Source organism: Procambarus clarkii, chromosome 1, assembly GCF_040958095.1.
Source record: "Procambarus clarkii isolate CNS0578487 chromosome 1, FALCON_Pclarkii_2.0, whole genome shotgun sequence".
Lineage (NCBI taxonomy): Eukaryota > Metazoa > Arthropoda > Malacostraca > Decapoda > Cambaridae > Procambarus > Procambarus clarkii.
The window spans coordinates 6507970-6533262 of NC_091150.1; positions in this window are offsets into that span (position 1 = coordinate 6507970).

Genomic DNA, 25293 nt, shown 5'->3' on the forward strand with positions numbered 1-25293 from the left:
GATAGGTTTAAGCAGTGTTGTACAGAGAACAGTTTTAATGGTAAAGTGTCTAAGAAAATATATTTTAACAGAAGTGCAAGTTTGATATGAAAAGCTGAACTAGTTACATTTTGGAGAGAAATTTTATGCCTGAAGATGTCTTAGAGAACAACATTGATGTCTTTAAGTATAACTTGTTGGAAGAAGGAGGGTTTCTCTGATGCACGAAGGCGTCTTAGAGAACAACGTTTGATGAACGAAAGTGAGTTACAGATTACCTTTGATGACTCTGAGATTAACTTTGATGAACGAAAGTGTCTTAGAGAACCACTTTTGATGAACGAAGGTGAGTTAGATATTACCTTAGATGACTCTGAGATTAACTTTTGGTAGCTCTGAGAATAACTTTGATTACTTTGAGAATACCTTGATGACTCTGAGATTAACTTTGATGTCTTAGAGAACAACTTTGATGACTTAGAGAATGACTATGATGAACGAAGGTGAGTTAGAGATTACCTTTGATGACTATGATGAACGAAGGTGAGTTAGAGATTACCTTTGATGACTCTGAGAATATCTTTGATGACTTTGAGAAAGACTTTTGAGAACATGAGTAGTATTTTTTGATAGTTCAGAGAATAACTTTTGATGTCTTATAGAACAACTTTTGATGAGCGAGAGTGAGTTAGAGATTACCTTAGATGACTCTGAGAATACCTTTGATGACTCTGGCAACACCTATGATGACTCTGAGAATAACTTTTGGTAGCTCTGAGAATAAGTTTTGACGACTTTGGTGTCTCCTAGAATAACTTTGATGTCTCTGAGAATAACTTTAGTTGTGTCTCTGGGAATAACTTTGATGAACAAAGATATCTTAGAAAGCTTCTCTGATGAACGAAAGGTTACTTAGAGATTAACTTGATGACTGTATTTAACTTTTTGATGGCTCTGAGGACAGCTTTGTTGAATGAGGATGTCTCAGAAAGCTTCTCTGAATAACGAAGGTGACTTAACTTTGATGACTGAGATTAACTTTAGAAGTTTCTGAGAATAACTTTAGATATCTCTGAGAATAACTTTGATGGACGAAGATGTCTTAGAAAGCATCTCTGACGAACGAAAGGTTACTTAGCGAATAACTTTTATGATGTAGAGAACAACTTTGATGATCGAGATTAACTTTAGATGTCTCTGAGAATAAGTTTGATGAAGGAAGATATCTTACAGAGCAACTTTGATGTCTCGAAGAATAACTTTGACATTTCGAGAGGTGTCTTTGAAGTCTTAAAGGATGTCTTTGATGTCTCAAAGGATGTCTTTGAGTGCAACTTTGATGTCTTTGAGTATGTCCTTGATATCTCGAAGAATGTCTTCGACTATATTTCTTACTTAACGGCATATAATTTTAGTTACGAAAGTGCTGAAAAGTTACATTTGACTATTTTTTAGCTAAGTGAAAGGTTACTTTAGTTAAGAACAGTGTTGGAAAGAGTCTACACTTGACTATTTTCAATTGATTGATGATGGATAAAGTTAGTTATGAATAGTATTGGAAAGTTTCCTTTGACAATTTTTTAGTTAAGAGAAAAGCCGTTTTAGTTAAGAACGGTGTTGAACGAGGCTAATCCTGACTATTTTTAGTTGATTGGATAATAAGTTTAGTTGAGAAATGACGGAAGTGACTGTTTTTAGTTGATTGACGAAAGATTTTTAGTTAAGGAACGTTAAATAACATGTAAGGGAATGAACAGAGAGAACATATGGGGAACATGGCAAAGACCACACAAATCATGTAAAAAAGTTGATGAATACAGTGAACATACTGGGAATATGAATTTACAGAGAACATGAAAACATGATAAGGAGAATTGGGAATACAAAGAATGAACAATGAACTTGTGAAGAACATAGAGAATATGACAAAGAATGTAGAAAACATGTAAGTGAAGGTGATAAACGATGTGATCTTGTGAGGAACATGAACTTGTAGAGGAACTTGAATATTGACAAAGAACACAAAAATATGGAAGACAGCATGAAAATTGAGTATAAACGTTGTAAAGAGAACATGTGATGAACATGAAAACAGAAAATATGACTAGAATTTGTAGAGAACATCATGAGACTAAGAGAAAGATCGCAGAAAAAAATGGAGATACATGTGAAAATATGAACTGAATGGGCTTTGAACATTTGAAGAACGTGAAGAACGTGAAGTGAACACGGAAAACATTTGATGAGAATACGAAGAACACAGTGAATATAGAGAAAATATGCAAATACAGTACGATTATTGAAGGTTTGGATAAGTTGGGGATGAGAAGGTAAGGGAGGGAAAAGGTAAGGTGCGATTTTTGACTGTGTGATTATTGCTTACTTGGGTAAACAAAAAGTACTGAAGGTAAGGTGTTATATGACCGTGTGAATATTATATAGCTGAGTACGAAAAGGGTATTAAAGGCAGTGATGTTACTTTGATAGACTGGAGAGGGGCTTGATCTGAAATAATTTGATGAACATTAAACAACGGTGGAGGACATGAGCTGAAACTCGGTTAATGTCTTGATTTATTTTACTACGTTAGAAATATAGTGATCTTAAATTTCTGGGGAAATGGTCTGATAATAAAGAACATGTACAAATGAACAAAGGTGGGGGACGTGAGCTAGAGTTTGGTAACTGTTCGGAACTATTTTACTATGTCTGAAAATATGGCAGTTACAAATTTCAGGGAAAATTAGTCTGTTACTAAAGAACTTGTACAATGAACTACGGTGGGGGACATGAGCTGGAGCTCAGTAACTGACTTGATCTTATTTACTGTGTCTAAAATACAGCAGGTTTAAATTTCAGGGAAATTGATTAGGTATTACCGAAGATACAAGAGGGAACAAAGACTGAGGACAGGAGCTAGAACTTGGTATTTGTTCGGATCTTATTTACTACATCTGAAATATGACTGTTTAAAATTAGGCTAAAATTGAGCTATTAGCAGTGAAAATGTGGTGTCTAAAAAATTTTGGTCTTCAATTGGACTCTGATTAATTTCGATCATGAACTGGACTCTGAATATTTTTGGCACAAAGTGGACTCTGACGAATTTTCGGTATAAAATGGACTCCGTTGAAAATTGGTTTGAAAATGGATTCTGTCTAATTTTCACAGATTATAGGACTCTGAATTTTTTTTGGGTACAAAAGGAACTCTGAATAAATAAGTAACTCTGGTAATAATAAGTAATTTAGGTTAACAACTAGACTCTGACGAATTTCTGTCGTTAATTGGAGTCTGATTATTTTTGGGTATAAACTGGAACTCTGAATAATTTTCGATCTTTACTGGACTCTGGCTAATTTTCGTAGATTACAGGACTCTGAATATTTTCTGGCACAAACTGGGCTCTGAAGAATTTTGCTCACAAAGTGGACTCTGAAGAATTTAGGTTAACAACAGGACTCTGTTAATTTTCAGGGTAAAACTTGACTCTGATTATTTTCAGTCATAAACTGAACTCTGATGAAGTTTGAGCTTTAAACTGTCTCTTGACTATTTTTTGGGGGTCTTTACAGGTGAAACAGCTGTAAATGGTTATAAAACTTAGTCATGACTAAGATGTCTTTTTTCCTTAACAAAATGGTTAAGACACTATTCTCTGAAAATGTTTTTTTTTACAAAATTTGGTCATAAACATATAAATAAACTGCTATGATTATTTGAAACTCTGAAATATTTTCTTAAAACTGAACTCTGAAAAAATTGAATTTTCCCCATAAGAACTGTTAACAAACTTCTATGAAATTATTTTCCTCATAAGAACTCTTAACAAACTTTTATGAACATATTTTCAGAATATGGTATTTGAAAAATACGCGGTTGTGAAAACTGGTAAAATAGCACTTCTAGGTGAACACATGTAGGTGAGCACTTGTAGATGAGCACATGTAGGTGAGCAGATGTAAGTGAGCACATCTAGGTGAACACATGAAGGTGAGCACATGTTGGTGAGCACATGTAGGTGAACACATCTAGGTGAGCACGTGTAGGTGAGCACAACTAGGTGAGCACATGAAGGCAAGCACTTCTAGGTTGATACCTGGTTGATGGGGTTCTGGGAGTTCTTCTACTCCCCAAGCCCGGCTTGGGGCCAAACTTGACTTGTGAGAGTTTGGTCCACCAGGCTGTTGCTTGGATCGACCCGCAGGCCCACATACCCACCACAGCCCGGTTGGTCCGGCACTCCTTGAAGGAAACAATCTAGTTTCCTCTTGAAGATTTCCACGGTTGTTCCTGTAATATTTCTGATGCTCGCTGGTAGGACGTTGAACAACCGTGGACCTCTGATGTTCATACAGTGTTCTCTGATTGTGCCTGTTACGACCCTGGGTTCCTCAAATGGAAGCCAGAGGTCAAAATTGAACTAAATAAGCTACGTTAGATTAGCAAGACGCAAGTCGATGTGTCTCTGTTCGTATTTTCTCTGCCAAACGTAGGACGAATCTTGTTGCTCACAAGCATTCAAACTCTTGAGCTTGTTGTGAATTAAGTATAACATTGTTATAAGATTAACTATCCTGAGAATGAGGAAAGTAACAATATGTTGCATAGGGGAAGATTTTTAATGTGCTTAGCTGCACGATCAATTAGGCTCCTCCCGGCACCACCACAATGGGGGAGGCCTGTGCTGGTCGCTGGGAGCGTTCTTCTCTGGCTGGCGTTTGTGGTGTCGAGACCTACTCTGTGGCTGCACCCTTACTCTGTGGCTGCACCTCTCCTCTCCTCCCTTCTCCTCTTACTTATTTCCCTTACCTTAAGTTCCTGTACCATTAAGTTAAGTACGGTGTGTTTTAAGTGTGCCTACTCTGGTAATAACGATTGGTGAGACCTGTGGGTAGTATTTGCCAGTGTTTTGGGTACCCCTAAGTGTTGTGTTTTTGTTTTAGGGTACCACGTGGTCTCACTACCCTAAGGGGGGATCTGACCGGAACTATGAGAGTTGTTGTAGGGTATTCATAATTTATTATCCTGATACATGTGAAAGGTGCTGCAACTAGGCCAAGTTTCAGCATCTCAGCCTAAATAGAGAAGGAGAAAAAAAAATTATACAATTTTTCAACAATGTTCAATTGCTTTCACAGCCCACAATTGTGAACCAAAATAATTTTTACGACACTCAGCTATGACCTTACTATATAATAAAGATTTGCACCAAGGATTTTTATCCCAGATGTATTTAGTGCAATAATACAGATTTTAAAAAGTTTCCCAAAAACGTATGCAACAAAATGAAGTGTATCATTATTTATAAAATCAATAAATCTACGTAGATAAGAAAAGCTACATGTGTTTTCAGAGGCGTAAACTCTACATATAATGTGCAAGTTTCATGTAAATAGAATAATAAATAAAGGCTGTGAGGGCAGATCTAGTTGTAAAAGTTGGAGTGGCGTAGCGCGCCACGACAAGTTACTCTACTCGCGGTCACGATCTTCACTCGTGACAATGCGTGATTTACGCATTGCGGCCAGCTCGTACCTTCTATGGAGAGCTCGCATGCATCTAGCTTTCAATGCTTTTCTCTTGTTCGTTTGGTAAGTCATATTGCAGTACAAATAGCAAAAATAGCATGAGTTCTGGGAGATATTGTGAGAGCGTGTCAGCGATACATCCACTTCCTAAGGGACACACACAGTGACTGAGGGGCTGAGCCACGAACCCCACCCTCTCTCACACGAGACTGTTGCCAATGAGTGAGTTTATATTCATTTTATGCATAACATGTTATTTTCAACGCTATTATGAAATATTAGACTTCTACAACGTAAGATACAATACTCCGTGGCGCACCCACGCCGCGAGGACCAGATTCACGAAAGTTGCAGCGGGAAATTTGACTCTAATTACGTTATTTTTCAAGATAACATAAAACGGTTTGCACCACAGTGTTGCCAGAACGTTGTAGTATTTTTCGTAATTTTTCGTAAATATTCCATTTTTCTTCGGATTTTCGGCACTTGGCCCCTAAGTTGCATCCAGCTTCAGTGCTTATCCAGTAGTACTTTACCCTAGCTTTCACAGTGTAAACCTTGTATCCTGTCTATGTGGACCAAGGCTTTTAACTTAAGATAGTGTGGTAAAGTAATTATTATTATTGTTATTGGTGTGAGTGTATATGGGGGATTGTTAAGGGGTTAATAAATAAGTTAGAACGGAGTATCCCTTCTTCCTGTGTGGGAGTGCAATGATCAACCTCTAGTCTGACATGGTCTAGTAGCAAGTTATTATTACTGTGGATAGTTTATTTTGGGGGCCGGGCCTTTTAGGTCTCCCATATTTGATAACTCTGTATTCTAACTACCCTTACCCCTTAATAGTACCAGTTCCCCCATAGCAAGCCCACCATTTTCATAACAGTGCCCATGGAACTTTTGCTCTTCACTGGTGCTATTCTGCATTTTCTTCCATGTCGTTCACTCCAGTATGTTGTTATTTTACTGTGCAGATTTGGGACCTGGCCCTCCAGTATTTTATATGTGTATATTATTTGGTATCTCTCTCGTCTCCTTTCTAGTGAGTACATTTGGAGAGCTTTGAGACGATCCCAATAATTTTGGTGCTTTATCTCGTCTTTGCGTGCCGTATATTTTCTCTGTATTCCCTCAATTTCAGCTATCTCTCCTGCTCTGAAGGTGGAAGTGAGTACTGAGCAGTACTCAAGACGGGACAACACAAGTGATTTGAAGAGTACAACCATTGTGATGGGATCTCTGGACAAGAAGGTTCTCATAATCCATCTTATCATTTTTCTGGCTGACACAATACTTGCTTGGTTATGCTCCGTAAACGTTAGGTCGTCGGGCATCATTATTCCCAAATCCTTGACATGCTGTTTTCCTTGTGGGAACCGACCTGTGAGATTTATATTTATTTAATTTATATGAATTTATATTGAATTTATATATACGTTAATTTATATACTTCGATAGCAATTGGTATGAAGTTAAGTGGACTGTATTTCTGCAATAATCTCACAAATCGATCCATACTCATTAGGGGGTTTATATTGAATTTATATATATGCAACCAATCAAACTACAGTATTAAACTACATATATTAGTATACATTGAGGAGGTTCCTTATCTCATTGTACAACAGGCTTAGTCCACCAGGTATAACTAGGATGTAGACACCAAATTATACTCGTGTGAGGCAGCTTCCATCACCCAGTAACTGATATACCAAGCTTGCTTCCTCTTCTTGTTCCTGTCAAAGGGCACTAGCTGTAAAACCAGAATCCTAATATATGACAGCTATATCAGAGAAAACACTGTATATTATATATGATAAGGACCAAGGCTTAATTACCTTTAGTATGAGGCGAGTTTGCATTCTAACTGGTTCGCCCAATATCTACCTAACAATAATGGCCAAAAATGATTAGATAAACGGGTTTCGGTAGAACACTTCCCTTGACAGCGTGTTGATGATGGAAGACCACTACTCTGATCTTCACACTTCGTCCAAGAGAAATGATAGGAGACGAATTTGCTCCCTGCGCCTCTGGTCTTAACAACAATGGCTGACCCTTCCTCCTCACTGACGCCTTGGCACTTTGTCTAGATGTTAGCAACTGATAGAAGGGTCACATTTACTTTATTTTGATACTGATAATTAAGTTAATTCAAATGAAATGTTTTTATGATGGTAAAAGTCCAAAGACTAATGTATTTAAGAATAATTCCAACACAATAGTTGGTGGTTTTTAATAGTATGTGGCAATGATATCCCGTTTTCAATTGACGGAAAATTCCACTACAAGCTACATTTTCTATGGGTTAACTTGTGTATACAACGCAGCAGCAATATTATCTGCAATTGCATGTAATATTATTAAATGGTGTCGGATTTTCCGACATTCCTTCCATGGGCAGATTCGATTGTGTTCTGTACCCTGTATTATGTTTAAGATCCTCATTTTTGCCGCATCTGAGTACCTGGAATTTATCACCGTTAAAAATCATGTTATTTTCTGCTGCCCAATCGAAAACTTTGTTAATATCTGTTTGTAGTTTATCAGTGTCTTCAGCAGAGGTAATTTTCATGCTGATTTTTGTATCATCTGCAAAGGATGACACGAAGCTGTGACTTGTGTTTTTGTCTATATCTGATATGAGAATAAATAACAGCAGAGATGCAAGGACTGTACCTTGAGGTACAGAGCTTTTAACTGCGCTCGGACTCGATTTTACTTGACTGACTGTTACTCTTTGTGTTCTGTTTGACAGAAAACTGTGTATCCAGCGTCCTACTTTACCAGTTATACCCATTGACCTCATTTTGTGTGCAATCACTCCATGGTCGCATTTGTCGAATGCCTATGCAAAATCTGTGTATACGACATCTGCATTAGCACAGGTGAGCATGTGAGGTGAACTGCAGGTGAGCACATCAAGGTGAACACATGAAGGTGAGCACATGTAGGTGAGCACACGTAGGTAAACACATCTAGGTGACCACATCTAGGTGAAAACATGTAGGTGAGCACATCTAGGCGAACACATGAAGGTGAGCACTTGTAGGTGAGCACATGTAGGTGAGAACATGTAGGTGAACACATCTAGTTGAGCACATCTAGGTAAGCACATCTAGGTGACCACATGTAGGTGAGTACATCTAGGTAAGCACATCTAGGTAAGCACATGTAGGTGAGTACATCTAGGTAAGCACATCTATGTGAGCACTTCTAGGTGAGCACATCTAGGAGAGCACATCTTGATGAGCACATCTAGGTGAGCACTTCTAGGTGAGCACATCTAGATGAGCACATCTAGGTGAGCACATCTAGGTGAACACATGTAGGTGAGAACTTCTAGGTGAGCACATGTAGGTGAACACATGTAGGTGAACGCATGTAGGTGTACACATGTAAGTGAGCACTTCTAGGTTAACACATGTAGTGGAACACATGTAGGTAAGCACTTCTAGGTGAGCACATGTAGGTGAAAACATCTAGGTGAACACATCTAGGTGAACAAATGTAGGTGAGCACTTCTAGGTGAGCACATCTAGGTGGTTACCTACCTTGAGGTGCTTCCGGGGCTTAGCGTCCCCGCGGCCCGGTCGTCGACCAGGCCTCATGGTTGCTGGACTGATCAACCTGGCTGTTAGACGCGGCTGCTCGCAGCCTGACGTATGAGTCACAGCCTGGTTGATCAGGTATCCTTTGGAGGTGCTTATCCAGTTCTCTCTTGAACACTGTGAGGGGTCGGCCAGTTATGCCCCTTATGTGTAGTGGAAGCGTGTTGAACAGTCTCGGGCCTCTGATGTTGATAGAGTTCTCTCTCAGAGTACCTGTTGCACCTCTGCTTTTCAACGGGGGTATTCTGCACATCCTGCCATGTCTTCTGGTCTCATGTGATATTATTTCTGTGTGCAGGTTTGGGACGAGCCCCTCAATTATTTTCCACGTGTAAATTATTATGTATCTCTCCCGCCTGCGCTCAAGGGAGTACAGATTTAGGCTCTTTAGTCGGTCCCAGTAATTTAGATGTTTTACTGAGTGGATTCTAGCAGTAAAGGATCTCTGCACGCTCTCCAGGTCAGCAATTTCTCCAGCTTTGAAAGGGGCTGTCATTGTGCAGCAGTACTCCACTCTAGAGAGCACAAGCATTTTGAAAAGTATCATCATCGATATAGCATCTCTAGTGTGAAATGTTCTTGTTATCGAACCTGTCATTTTTCTTGCAGTTGTGACGGCTACTTTATTGTGTTCTTTAAAGGTAAGGTCTTCCGACATGAGTACACCCAGATCCTTTACATTGCCTTTTCGTTCTATGTTATGATTTGCCTGAGTTTTGTACGTAGTTTCCGTTATTATATTTTCAATTTTTCCGTAGCGCATGAGCTGGAACTTATCCTCGTTAAACACCATATTATTTTCTGTAACCCATAGAAAGACCTGATCTACATCTGATTGGAGGTTTGCCGTGTCCTCTATGTTGCCAACTCTCATGAAAATCCTAGTGTCATCTGCAAAGGATGATACAGTGCTATAGGTTGTGTTCTTGTCTATGTTCGATATGAGGATGAGAAAAAGTACTGGAGCAAGCGCAGTACCCTGGGGGACTGAGCTCTTCACGGTTGATGAGCTGGATTTTATTTTGTTGACTATTACACATTGGGTTCTGTTAGTCAGGAAATTGTAGATCCATCTGCCTATTTTCCCGGTAATTCCTTTTGAACGCATTTTATGTGCAATAACACCATGGTCACATTTATCAAAAGCTTTTGCGAATTCTGTGTAAATTACATCTGTGTAATTGAGTACAGGTGAGTACATCTAGGTGAACACATCTAGGTGAACACTTGAAGGTGAGCACTTCTAGGTGAGCATATGTAGGTGAGCACATCTAGGTGAGAAAATGTAAATAAGCCCCTCTAGGTGAGCACATCTAGGTGAAAACATGTAGGTGAGCACTTCTAGGTGAACACATGAAGGTAAGCACTTTTAGGTGAGCACATCTAGGTAAACTCATGTAGGTGAGCACTTCTAGGTGAGCATTTCTAGGTGAGCACTTCTAGGTGAGCATTTCTAGGTGAGCACTTCTAGGTGAGCATTTCTAGGTGAGCACTTCTAGGTGAGCATTTCTAGGTGAGCACTTCTAGGTGAGCACTTGTAGGTGAGCACATGTAGGTGAGCACTTGTAGGTGAGCACCTGTAGATGAGCACATGTAGGTGAACAATTCTAGGTGAGCACATCTAGGTGAACACATGAAGGTGAGCACATGTAGGTGAGCACATGTAGGTGTAGACATCTAGATGAGGACATATAGGTGAGCACATCTAGGTGAGCACTTCTAGGGGAGCACATCTAGGTGAGCACATCTAGGTGAGCCCATGTAGGTGAACACATGTAAATGAGCACTTCTAGGTGAGCACTTCTGGCTGAGCACTTTTAGGTGAGCACATGTAGGTGAGCACATGTAGGCGAGCATATCTAGGTGAACACATCCAGGTGAGCACATCTAGATGCACATTTGTAGGTGAACACATGTAGGTGAGCACTTCTTGGTGAGCACATGTAGGTGAGCACTTCTTGGTGAGCACATCTAGGTGAACACATGTAGGTGAGCATTTCTAGATGAGCACATCTAGGTGAGCACATGTAGGTGAGCACATGTAGGTGAGCATATATAGGTGAACACATCTAGGTGAACACATCTAGGTGAGCACATCTAGATGAACATTTGTAGGTGAACACATGTAGGTGAACACATCTAGGTAAACACATGTAGGTGAGAACTTCTATGTGAGCACTTCCAGGTGAACACATGTAGGTGAGCATTTCTGGGTGAGCACATGTAGGCGAGCACTTCTAGGTGAGCACATCTAGGTGAAAACATGAAGGTGAGCACATGTAGGTTAGCATTTCTAGGTGAGAACATCTAGGTGAACACATGAAGGTGAGCACATGTAGGTGAGCACATTTAGGTGAACACATCTAGGTGAAGACATGTAGGTGAACCCCTTTTAGGTGAGCGCATGTAGGTGAGCACATGTAGGTGAGCACTTCGAGGTGAACACATCTAGGTGAGCACATGTAGGTGAGCTCATCAAGGAGAACACATCTAGGTGAGCACATCTAGGTGAGCACATGTAGGTGAGCACATCTTGGTGAACACATGTAGGTGAGCATTTCTAGATGAGCACATGTAGGTGAACACATGTAAGTGAGGACATGTAGGTGAACACATCTAGGTGAGCACATCTAGGTGATCACATCTAGGTGAGCACATATGGTGAACACATGTAGGTGAACACATGTAGGTGAACACATCTAGGTGAGCACATCTAGGTGATGACATCTAGGTGAGCACATATGGTGAACACATGTAGGTGAACACATCTAGGTGTGCACATCTAGGTGAGCACATCTAAGTGAGCACATCTAAGTGAGCACATCTAGGTGAATACATGTAGGTGAACACATGTAGGTGAACACATCTGACTTGAGTGCTGACTTGGCTGTCAGTGAAGGCACAAGTATAGGACGACGGTCCGCGAATTAGTTCAATATTTACGTACCAGTGAGCCCAAAACATGGTTTTTGGTCATATGAAGAGTACAGCAACGCAGTGATAACGCATCATAGTGAATTCTTATAACGTTGGATAAAAAAAAAAAATGAAAAAGAACGAGATTGTGGCAAGGCACCTGCAGTGGGCTGAGAATGAAAGAATTTGGACCACCACGTGGCGAGGAGCTCTGGCCTACAGGGACGTCAACAATTAAGGCAGACATCGCTTCATAAATCACCTAATTGTGCTGTGGGGTGCTTACTTGGAGGTGAGTGCCTCTCAAAGTCAGTCATACAAGGTGTACAGTGTTTTTTACATAATAATTAGCTTTGGACTTAAGTTAAAATACGAATAAATAGCTTGAGAGTCTCAGCTTGGTACTAGTTTTTTCGCACCTGTGTGTTACATTACACCGCCACTGACTAGTCCCCCCCCCCCCCCTCCTCACCATAACACGCCAGTGTAAACATTCACACACACAAGGCCAAAGCTAGAATATGCAGCGGTTGTGTGGTGCCCATATCTTAAGGAGCACATCAACAAACTGGAAAAGATGCAAAGACATGCTTCTAAGTGGCTCCCAGAACTGAAGGGCAAGAGGCATTAAATATGCCAAAACAAGAAGACAGAAGAAAAAGAGGTAATATGATCACTACATACAAAATAGTAACAGGAATTCATAAAATCGATAGGGAAGATTTCCTGAGACCTGGAACTTTAAGAACAAGAGGTCATAGATTTAAACTAGCTAAAAACAGATGCCGAAGAAATACAAGAAAATTCACTTTCGCAAACAGAGTGGTAGACGGATGGAACAAGTTAGGTGAGAAGGTGGTGGAGGCAAAGACCATCAGGAGTTTCAAAGCGTTATATGACAAAGAGTGCTGGGAAGACGGGACACCACGAGCGTATCTCTCATCCTGTAACTACACTTAGGTAATTACACACAATCACGCACGCACTTACAAACCAGCCTACAGCCAACCTCACCCCTGGGACTGACCTTCCGTTCCTCACCCACCTGATTGCCCTCTTTCCTCTCTCCCCCGCTCTGCCTATCTCCCTCTCTCCCTCGCTCTCCCTCTCCAACCCGCTCTCACACAAGACAGCACATATATGACTTAATGCTTAAAGTCTATATATTTAATAAGAATTAGTACATGTGGTATATTCCAAGTTACATTTTTTTTAAGGCCCAAACTCTTCCTCACGTACCAATTTACGTCTCACAGTACCCGTCCATCGCTGTAGACAGCAGAATAGTCGTGATTGGTTCAATTATAATGAAAAATTGTAGTTTTCAGGTCCCATATGGGTTGTGAAATTTACCTACTGTTGTCCAGGCTCTAGGAATATTACAGATCAGCTACATCCTATTGAAGATTCGTAGTTTTGTTTTGAGAAATATTAATTTCTTCTGAGTAAATTATAATAAGCACTATAAATTATTACATAAAATAATAGAGCTTCACCAATCAACATTATATACACTAGTTTGTGCTTTTAAAATCTTTAAAGAATGTATTGTAGGAACGTCAACAGAAAACGATATTACGTTGGAATGTTTATGGGATAGACTACTGCAAACAGGATAGTATATCGTCTATTATCTACTGTAGGATGAGTATAGGGTCCACTACCACCTGTTAGGTGTGTAAGGGGTCCATACCACTTGTAGGATGGGTCTGGGCCCAACAACTGCCCATGGGATAGGTATGGGGTCCACTACCGCCTACTGGATGGGTATATGATCCGCTATCACACACAGGATGTGTATGGCGTCCACTACCGCCTGCATGATGGGTATGGGGTCTACTACAGCCCACAGGATGGGTTTGGGGTTCACTATCATCTACAGGATGGGTATGGGGTCTACTACTGCCCACAGGATGGGTTTTGGGTTCGCTATCATCTACAGGATGAGTATGGGGTCTACTACTGCCCACACGCTGGGTTTGGGGTCCACTATCATCTTCAGGATGAGTATGGGGTCCACTACTGCCCACTGGATGGGTATATGTTCTAATTTCGTTCAAAGGATGTGTGTGGCGTCCACTATATCGCCCACAGGATGTGTGTGGCGTCCACTATACCGCCCACAGGATGTGTGTGGCGTCCACTATACCGCCCACAGGATGGGTATGGCCTCCATTGCCGCCCACAGCATGAGTATAGGGTCCAGTTCCGTCCACGGAATGGGTATATGGTTAACTACCGCCGACAGGTTGGGTATATCGTCTACTACCGCCCACAGGATGGGTATGGGGTTAACTATTGGCATTGGCATTATCTGTTGGCATTCTTTCTAAGATCAGATATTATGTACCCCGCCCTGCCCTGGTGACACTCTATTACTCCCTCATCTCAACTATGGTATATGTGCTTGGGGTTCTACTACCCAAAATCATTTACGTCCTCTAATTACTCAACACAAAGCTGCTATTAGGACAATATCCAACTCTGGCCCCAGACATCACTCGGCACCCCTACTCAAATCTCTGAATATGTTAGATATTTAGTCACTGCACATTCTCTCATGTGTATTATACATATATAAAACGCTGAACTGTAATGCCAATCCTGACCTCAAAAGCTTCATAGAAGGTTGTAACAGAACCCATGAGCACCACACCAGAAATAAATACAGTTTTGATATTCCAAGAGTACGACTTAATCAAACTAGAAATGCTCTACAAATCAAGGGACCCAGAATGTGGAATGACCTTCCCAATCATGTTAAAGACTGTACCTCTCTCAACCAGTTTAAGATAAAAACTAAGCATTACCTAATAAATTCCCTGTAACCTACCTTACCCCTATATTGTCAACCCATGTCTGTTTTTTTAAACAATGCTGTTTGTCGACCTAATTGTATTTGTGCTGCTTTTTCTGTCATGTTCCCCCCTTTTTTATTTTTATTTGTTCTCAACACATTTTATACTTTAATCTCAATTAGTATTAAGTATTAGTCTTTAACGTTTTTCCTGCCCTTTCCTGCCCGTTTAGCTAAGCAAATAACAATCTTTTGACGCTAGTTACACAATTATTAATGTTATATGTACATGCACACATACTCATACATATATGTACATATATATACATATACATATATACACTTACACATACATATTCAATCACCTTCACAAATACACACATCAATAATCTTTTGTGTCACAAGTGATTCAACAAGAGGCTCACAATAGTCACTATACAAGGCACTTTGGATCTATGGTGAGTCAGTTACTAGTTTTGCTCCACACCCACCCAACTGAGCGGCAGCTTTACAGTCATGTGCTCCACACCCACCCAACTGGGCGGCAGGTTTACAGTCATGTGCTCCACACCCACCCAACTGGGCGGCAGCTTTATAGTCATGTGCTCCACACCAACCCAACTGGGCGGCAGCTTTACAGTCATGTGCTCCACACCCACCCAACTGGGCGGCAGCTTTATAGTCATGTGCTCCACACCAACCCAACTGGGCGGCAGCTTTACAGTCATGTGTTCCACACCCACCCAACTGGGCGGCAGCTTTACAAGTCATGTGCTCCACACCCACCCAACTTGGTGGCATCATTACAGTCATGTGTTCCACACCCACCCAACTGGGCGGCAGCTTTACAGTCATGTGGTGCACACTTACCCAACTGGGCGGCAGCTTTACTGACATGTGCTCCACACCCACACAACTTGGCGGCATCATTACAGTCATGTACTCCACACCCACCCAACTTGGCGGCATCATTACAGTCATGTGTTCCACACCCACCCAACTGGGCGGCAGCTTTACAGTCATGTGCTCCACACCCACCCAACTGGGCGGCAGCTTTACTATCATGTGCTCCACACCCACCCAACTGGGCGGCAGCTTTACAGACATGTGCTCCACACTCTCCCAACTTGGCGGCATCATTACAGTCATGTATTCCACACCCACCCAACTGGGCGGCAGCTTTACAGTCATGTGCATGCATTACCTACAGTAATCAAATTTTGGATACTTCGCTAAGATTTCGGGCAGTACATCATTATGAATGAAGTACTTACACATTTCTTGGACACTATTGATGGTGTTATCTCTGAATTCCGTGAATTTTTCGCATTCCATTATATAATGACGCAAAGTATGCGAGTAGTTCTGCTGACAGAGTTTACATTTAGTCAAATCTACATCAGTAGATGTTACAAACTCCCAGAGGTACTTGTAGCCGAGCCTAAGCCTAGCAGTGGTAACATTTAGAAGTCTGCTAATCTTACTGGATGACCAATAGACTTGCGGTACTTCCTGCATAATAGAATGAAAATAAGATGGAGGAACTGGTGGGAATTTCACTTTGCCTCAAGTCTCCGAAATTCAGTTGATGTTCCCGAATATTACTGCCCTTAGGCTGCTCAGGGGCAGTCCAAGTTGGTAATCAATTCCCTCTTTACGAGCAAAAGTCTTGGCCAACTCATCAGTTCTATCATGCATTCGTTGACCAATATGGGAAGGAATCCACAGAGGACAGACTCTGACTCCATCATTGATTATTTCATTATATTTGTGTTTAGCTTCAGAGATAAGCACGTCACAGTTATGCCTGGGTGCAGCATAATCAATCAGAAACCTAATATATGAGAGATACATCATTTTTCCAATTCTCACATTTGCGAAATAGCTTGGAAGATAGCCTGCCACAGCCTTGAGAGCACGGAGCCTCTCTCTACATTGGCGACCCAGTCTGGCTACAACATTGCGGTACAGTAGAACCTCAAGACCAAGGTATTTGTATCTGGTAACATAGTCGAGCATCAACAAGCTCATTTGCTCTGTGCAGAGGATTAGGGTACGAGATCTATGCAGCATTTTTCCCTTTGATCTTGTTAATATCCTTCCATGCCCGACTTAGTGGCGTGTGAGAATTGAGACCACGGACAAAAGTTTCCCAGTCTGTCTGCCTCAGCTCCACCATACGTTCCCTGGCCTTAGCCAGAGCCGCTTGAAAGAGTCGAAGCATTTCAGCAGTGCGGGTTCTTCTATAAGCTAGTCCAATTCTTCTGGCAGTGCGTTTTAGTGCATGCAATTTAAAATCATTAATATAATAAGCATAAGTGCAATGACCAGTGTAATTTGGGTTACGTGGCCTGGACGATGGATCAAGTGATTCTATAAACTGCTCGATAGTACCTGTGAGCTCATTGTTAAAATCTTCAACTGATGAAGGCTCAGATGAACTGCACCAATCTGACGCACGAGCAACAAAATTATCTCGTTGATCGATGGGCACAGCCAGCCTCTTCCGCTTGAACACTCCGCCGGGGAGGATAGAGCTGCCAATGCTTACAGTGGCTAATATAGCCACTGTAGTCAGAGCCAGTGTGACAACATCTTCTCCAACGACCCGTGTAATACAATCAACGCCTCCAAGGTATTGTCTAGTCCTTCTTGTTGTACTTTGCCTGACTACAATGGTTCTAGATTCTCGATCTGTTTCTCCACCAGGAAAGATCCTTCTCTCTACGAACCAAATCCAAATAAACGTGCTCCTCCAGACAACTTTACCAGCCCCCAGCTAAAATATTGTAAGACAAACTTACCTTCCATTGCATTTGAAAGTCGTACATCCTTGTCAAGTACTAACTCCATTCTCACCCTGCCAGGTACTAGAAAACCTTTAGTCTTTCACCCTGGCGATAGGAGCACCATCATACTGGTGCTCCTATCGCCAGGGAAGATACTGGAGCACCAAAATCCTGGGAGATTGGATCATACACTTCAGCTACAGTCGTCATAGAGGAGCCACTCAACATCCTGTCCTGCATGCAACCCCACGAACCATCAAATCTACTACGTCACAACTTCATCTCCTCGGACTTCAGCATTCTTCGGTCCATGCAGTGGGAACAGTTCAACCTCAGTCTAGTACTCCACTGGGTCCTGCAGCACAACCTCAACATCCTCTAGGACCTCAACATTCTTCGGTCCCTACATCAGGAATAGTTCTCCAAACTTTGCTGAGTCCTGCATCACCATGTGAACATCTTGTATCACAATCTCCTTCGGTTCCTACTGCTAGCCAAGTTCTCTCTGTAAGGTACGAGATTGAAAGCCGTACCCTAAAGTATCGCTAATAACACCTGCTCTTATTTTCATATAAAAAGTGGAAGTGCAGGGGTCTATATAGTAATAATCACCAGTTCTAACTACATTTGTTATCATTTTATTAATTCTGATAGAATTTACCTACTTAAAATTATCTGTTAGATTAAGGACCTGCCCGAAACGCTGTGCGTACTAGTGGCTTTACAAGATTGTAAATACTGTACTATGCTATGTATTCTCACAAACCCAATGTACCTTCTTGTATATATAAATAAATAAATAAATAAATAAATAAATAAATAAATAAATAAATAAATAAATAAATAAATAACATGGGACAATAACTGCACCTTAGGGTACAATTTTACAAAAAGGATTATATTTAACAAATACCAGATTTCCTCACACTTCTTAGAACAGGGGGGGGGGAGTGTACTTGGATCCACCACAGGATTGATACAAACAAAAAAAGGGGGGGGGTTCCTTCTCACTCTACAACCTGGGACTTAAGGTCATTACTCTATTCTACTCCTCATAGGTCACTACAAAGGACCTTGGGTTTACAAATGGATATACAAAATAAATGTGGATAACCCCTATGTGACACACAACTGAGCATATACACCTGAATTATCAACACACCACTCTCCCTACACACAGGGTTCCAAAAATCCTTATTTCCAAAAATTCCTATCTCCAACTCATAAAGAAAAGGGGAAGCACCACTATAAACATCTATAATACTGCACTTATCGAATTTGTTGGAGACCATCCACAACACTGGTCTGGTGCTCACTGCCTCCCTCTCCCAAGTGACTGATAGGGGCTTGCACATGTCCCTGCCTGCCTGATTCCAAAAATGTCCCCTCCCTATACTTGTCATACACATTTCCCAATACTTCATTTATATGTCTTATAATGTTCCAGGCTGTTTTTCAACATTTAACACTGCTATTTCTCCCTACACAAAGGTCTCTCTCAATAGCACTGCTATTTCTCCCTATACAAAGGACTCTCTCCTACTTAACTGTTTTTGAACATTTAACACTGCTATTTCTACCTACACAAGGGTCTCTCTCAATAGCACTTTTATTTCTCCCTACGCAAGGGTCTCTCTCTTACATAATTCCCCTTCCCGGGGGGACAAGGAGAAAAGAAAAATTAAATGTAAATTTCAAGAGTTTATGTAAATTTTTCTTAGTACATGGTACGTCTAACTCAATGTAAAAATTCCAAGTGGGGCTACTAGCTAGCTAACTGAAAACAACAAAGTATACTGTAACTACAGACAAGTGGTGAGTGCTCTCCACGTGTTCAACACCGTAGGAGACACTGCAACTTACAACAAGCTTCACACCTGTAGGGTCACTCCCAGAACTGTTCCACTTGACCTGTCAGGACTCACCAGACCAACGGAGGGGAGTGTGAGGGAGGTAGGCATGCTGTAGACTTGAGCTCTTTGATCGCAGGCGTAGACATGGCTGCAACTGGTAGAACACATCTGGATTAACAATGAGAGGATGCCTCTTTGGATCCTGGATCATATCTTAGGTTACTGACATCTGTTAGTTTGAGTAACTGGAGCCAAAACCTGGCTATCACTCAGGTGACCCACTGTCACAATAAGATGCCATACTACTGACACAGGTCTCCTCCTTGATTTGACTGTACCCGTGGTCTGCAAGGGAGACCCAAGTCGAGACATGCTAACGACTATGATGGTCACTTGACAACCATAAGGGAACTCAAAAGGGAGACTCCTGGGTACTTGACACCCAGTATTCCTTAGTTTCTTAAAACTAAAGGCCGTACTTTAACCTGTACCTTTTCATTCCGTTTCTTCAAGGTGCAGGACCATTATTCCCCATTTCTTTCCTCTTCGTGCTTCTGCTTGTTCCTTACTTCCTCTTCTTGGTGTATGTTCATCTTTTTACAAAGACCAGCCCCATCTCTCCTCAACCTATCTCCATGGTCTGTTCTGTCCGACTTGTCGGTGTGTCTGTCCCAGGGCTATCTGTAGGGAGTTCCACATGATGGTCGGTGCAGACCCTCCACACTATGATGTGTCCACATACAGGTACCAACCGTCTGTTGAGGGTCAAGACAAACCTAAGTGGGGTGAACATGGTCACAACTCAAAACATCCTCCCTGAAGGGATTTACAAACCAGGTAGACCAACAACGACAAGTGCATAGAGTTATAGCGGTGCCTTACCTAACTAGCTAAACATAATATACAACAATACATATGGAAAGCAGAAATTGGCCACCTAGGGTGGATCGAGTCTGGTTTTTGATCTGGTCTGCATGGCATGGGTAGGTCTAACATGTCCACTCAGTAACTTCACCAGGGGAAGCAGGCGATGAGTCACAATAACGTGGCTGAAGTATGTTGACCAGACCACACACTAGAAGTTGAAGGGACGACGACGTTTCGGTCCGTCTTGGACCATTCTCAAGTCGATTGTGATGAGGAGGTAGGGACAGGCAATAAATAGGCAAGAAAGAGCTGAGGAGGAAAGTAAGGTGTAGGGGATAGTAGTAATAATGAGAACTGCAGAAGGCCTATTGGCCCATACGAGGCAGCTCCTATTATAACCACCGAAGGAGATAGTAATAGGAATAAGAAGAGGATAGCAAGGGAGCGTAGGAGAAGACAATGAACAGAAAAAGGGAGAAGAGAGAAAGAAAAGGAAAGAGAAAGAAAAGGAAAGAGAAAGAAAGATAAATGGAAGGGGTAAGCTTATGTTAAGTCACGTTTGTTAGAAAGATTAGAGCATTTGAGTATATACTGTGAAAGGGAAGAGTCCACAGCAACAAAGCCAGGACTCAAGTTCATGTTGGGTACATTGTGTATAAGAGCCGATTCTACAAGACGGCGTCTGTGTAGAGTAGAGGCAGGAAAGATTATTTTGGAGGAAGACCAATCAATGGGATGATTAGAATCCCTCACATGGCAGAAGAGAGCATTGTTAGTGTCTGCAGACTTAACACTTCTCTTGTGTTCTTTAAGTCTGTCATTCAGTGTACGGCCAGTTTCGCCAAAGTATTGGAGAGGACAAGATGAACAGGAAATAGAGTAGACACCAGCAGCATTAGAAGCAGGAGGAGCAGTGTGAACTAGATTGCTACGAAGTGTGTTAGTTTGTCGAAAGGCGAGTTTAATGTCAAGAGGACGAAAGGTATTGGTAAAAGTTTTGAGTTCAGATATGAAGGGAAGGCATAGTACAGTGCTACTAGTGTTGGAAGCAGGTTTAGGATGAAAGAAATTTCGTTTCGCTTGAGAGTAGGCACAGTTGATGAAATGCAAAGGATAACCAAGGCGAGAGAATGATTTGTAGATAAAGGCAATTTCAGAATCAAGAAACTGAGGGTCGCTGATGCGTAGAGCGCGGAGGAAGAGAGAGACGAGGACACTTTTCTTAACAGAAGGAGGATGGTAGGAAAAGAAGTGAATGTACATGCCACTATGCATGGGTTTACGGTAGACAGAGAAAGAGAACCCAGACACAGAGCTGTGAACATGTACATCAAGAAAAGGAAGGAGGGAATTAGATTCCCACTCAACTTTGAAATGGATAGAAGGAGCCAGATTGTTAAGAGAGGCGAGGAAAGGCTGGAAAAGATTAAGGTCATGAGGCCATAAAGCAAAAATGTCATCAACATAGCGAAGCCAGAGAGAGGGACGAGTATCAATAGAAGGAAGAAGAACAGTTTCGAAGTATTCCATGTAGAAATTAGCAAGAACAGGGGAGAGAAGGGAACCCATAGCGACACCGAAAGTTTGAGTGTAATATTTACCGTTGAAAGAGAAAGAGTTAGAGTCAACACAGAGTCTAATGAGATCGAGGAAAACGTCAGTGGGAAGTGGGAGAGGAAGGAGGCCCTCTGACGCCTTCTGTCTAAGGAAAGAGAGAACGTCATCGAGCGGAACATTAGTGAACAGAGAGTCGACATCAAGACTAAGCATCTTACAAGAGGGTTGCAGGCGCAGTCTTTCTATGAAGTCCTGAGAGTGACGAAGGTGGGCAGGGGAAAAAGTGCCAAGGTAAGGTGTCAGGGTTTTAGCGAGCCAGGAGGCAAGAGGATAGCTGACAGAGCCCCGTGAAGAAATGATAGGACGAAGAGGAACACCAGGTTTATGAGTCTTAGGAAGACCATAGAAATAAGGAAGAGAAGGGCAGATGACACGGAAACGTTTAATGAGATCAAAGTCAGGAGGGCAAAGACTAGAGAGCTGTCTTAGTTTGCGGTTAAAGGAAGTTTTGAGGCGATCCAAAGGGTTAGAAGTCAGAGGAGCATAAGTGCGAGAGTCAGAGAACAAGACATCTGCTTTTCGGAGGTAGTCCTCACGGTCAAGGACAACCACCGAATTGCCTTTGTCGGAAGGAAGGATAAGAATAGAGTTGTTAGATTTTAGGGAGGCAAGGGCAAGCTGGAAGCGACGAGGAAGGTGGTGATTTTTAGAAAACAAGCTGTCAAGAACGGGGATAAGGGCCCCTCTAAAGGCAGACAGGTCCGAAAGAGTACTAGAGTTAGAATTGACAAACCTGTCAAAGGAACTAATGAGATCAATGCCACAGCGTGGGTCAGGGGAAGTAGCAAAAGACAGACCAAGACCAAGAAGTTCTTCACCAGGGGAATCACTTTTCTCTTCTGTGGCCTCAATGGTATCCTGATTGTCTAGCTCTGCATGGGGCAAGTGTAATTCTTCTTTGGTGTGGAATATTTTAAATTTATTAACATAGACCAATTTCTGCTCCCTATCATAAATTTGCCTATCAGTCACTTGGGAGAGGGGCAGGCAGTGATATGTAAGAGAGAGACCCTTGTGTAGGGAGAAATAGAAGTGTTAAATGTTGAAAAACAGTCTGGAACTCTGACCGCTTTCAGATGCACAGAGCATCATCTCAACAGGAAAATGTAATCTCCTAAAAAAAACAATGTAAACAAAATGGATAAAATGGTTAAGAAAAAGCAGATACAATGCAAGAAAATATAGAGAAACAACAGTGGTAAATATAGAAAAACAACCTGGAACATTATAAGACATATAAATGAATTACTTGGGAAATATGTATGACATGTATAGGGAGGGGACATTATTGGAACCAGGCAGGCAGGGAGCCCCTATCAGTCACTTGGGAGAGGGAGGCAGTAAGAACCAGACCAGTGTTGTGGATGGTCTCCAACAAATACGATAAGTGCAGTATTATAGATGTTTATAGCGATGCTTCCCCTTTTCTTTATGAGTTAGAGATAGTAATTTTTGAAAATAAGGATTTTTGGAACCCTGTGTGTAGGGAGAGTGGTGCGTAGTTAATTCAGGTGTATGTACTCAGCTGTGTGTCACAGGGGGGGGGGGGATTATTCACATTTATTTTGTATATTCATTTGTAAACCCAGGCCCTTTGTAGTGACCTATGAGGAGTGGAATAGAGTAAGGATTTTAAGTCCCAGGTTGTAGAGGGAGAAGGAACCTTCCCCACCCCTTTTTGTCTATATCAATCCTTTGGTGGATCCAAGTACACTCTCCCTCCCCCCTGTTCTAAGAAGTGTGAGGAAATCTGGTATTTTTAAAATAAAAACTCTTTTGTAAAATTGTACTCCAAGGTGTATTTCTTGTCCCATGTAGTTAGAACTGGTGTTTATTACTATATAGATCCCTGCACTTCCATTATTTATAAGTAAGCAAGAGCAGGTGTTGTTGGCGATACTTTAGGGTACAGCTTTCAATACTATGCCTTACACCAAGTGCTGATTTGATGTGTAATTCAATAGAAAGTTACAAATTAAATCAGATCTTAAATAAGTTTTAACCACTCGAATAAAGTTGTACAATGCATTGTAACTAGCCTTACTATAACATTCGGACCTTAAACACTCACCCACCACTTTACTGTAAGCAACATATGACTCATAAATACTCACCCAACAACATACTGTAAATAACAAATGGTTTTTGTGGAGACTAAAAAATGTAGCTGTGGACTTGAGCCATCCCGTTTGCTCTTCGACACATCACTGAAAATGAGGCGAGTTACCAAAGGAATGGAAGACAGCCAATGTAGTGCCAATGTGCCAGAATGTAAGGACACAGGAGCCACTAAACTACACAGTAGCTTCATTATCCACCATTCTCAGTTAGGCACTAGAGAAGCTTGCAAGGAAACGTCTCATGGAATACTTAAAAAAATCAAGATTTCTCTCACAGCACCAGTATGGATTCAGCTAAGGCAGATAATGCTATAAGTGTTTATAAGGGTTATGTTTACATAAAAATTATAGAACTTACAGAAGATGGGTTAGCTGCCGTTATTTTGTTGATAATCAACAAACGTGTAACACAGTTCCATTTAGTAGGTCCCCATCCCAAAATTGAAGAAAGGATTTTATACCTAAAGGAGTGGTTGTGTTTAAGAAAGAACATATCAATGGTAGATAAATGAGAGTAATGCTGAAAGAGGAGAAATCAGCAGTGAACAGTTGCAAGTATTAAAAAACGCCAGTAGTAAACACCCACGAGATCATTTAGCGTCATTCAGATTGTGATATATGTGTTACGAATCTGTTTTTGATTCTAACATTCATCATGCTAAATATGTATGTACATTATTTCTTTTCCCCGTTAAATAAATATAACATGGTATCCAGTTGTGTTCCAGTATAATTATGTTTGATTTAATTGTAGCATGCTGTAGTGTGCCTGATTTGAATATTGTGTTAGGCTATTTGCATGTTAAAACCTGTGGGGGGAGTCGGTGGCAGTTCACTGGGGGGATGACCATATTTGGGATTGCTCCAGTGGCGGGCCGTGTATTCAAGCTAGCGTCAATGTTTCGCCATTGAAATTATTACTGTTATTGATTGTACTTAAATTCTTTTACACCTTAGCAGTGTTATATACACATAAGTTTAATTATAATTATGTGCTTAAGTATTACTCTCTGATAGCAGAGTATCAGGAGATTTCATGTAGGTTTTAGTTTGGTCTTGTGGTAGACGCCGTGCCGTGCATGTGGGTGGAACACCAGTCGAGTGGCTAAGGCTGGCAGGTGGAGACATGTGCTAAGCTAAGTTTGTGGAGTACTACAAGGATCGGTGGACCAATTCTATTTCTAATATATGTTAACGACATGTTTACAGGAAT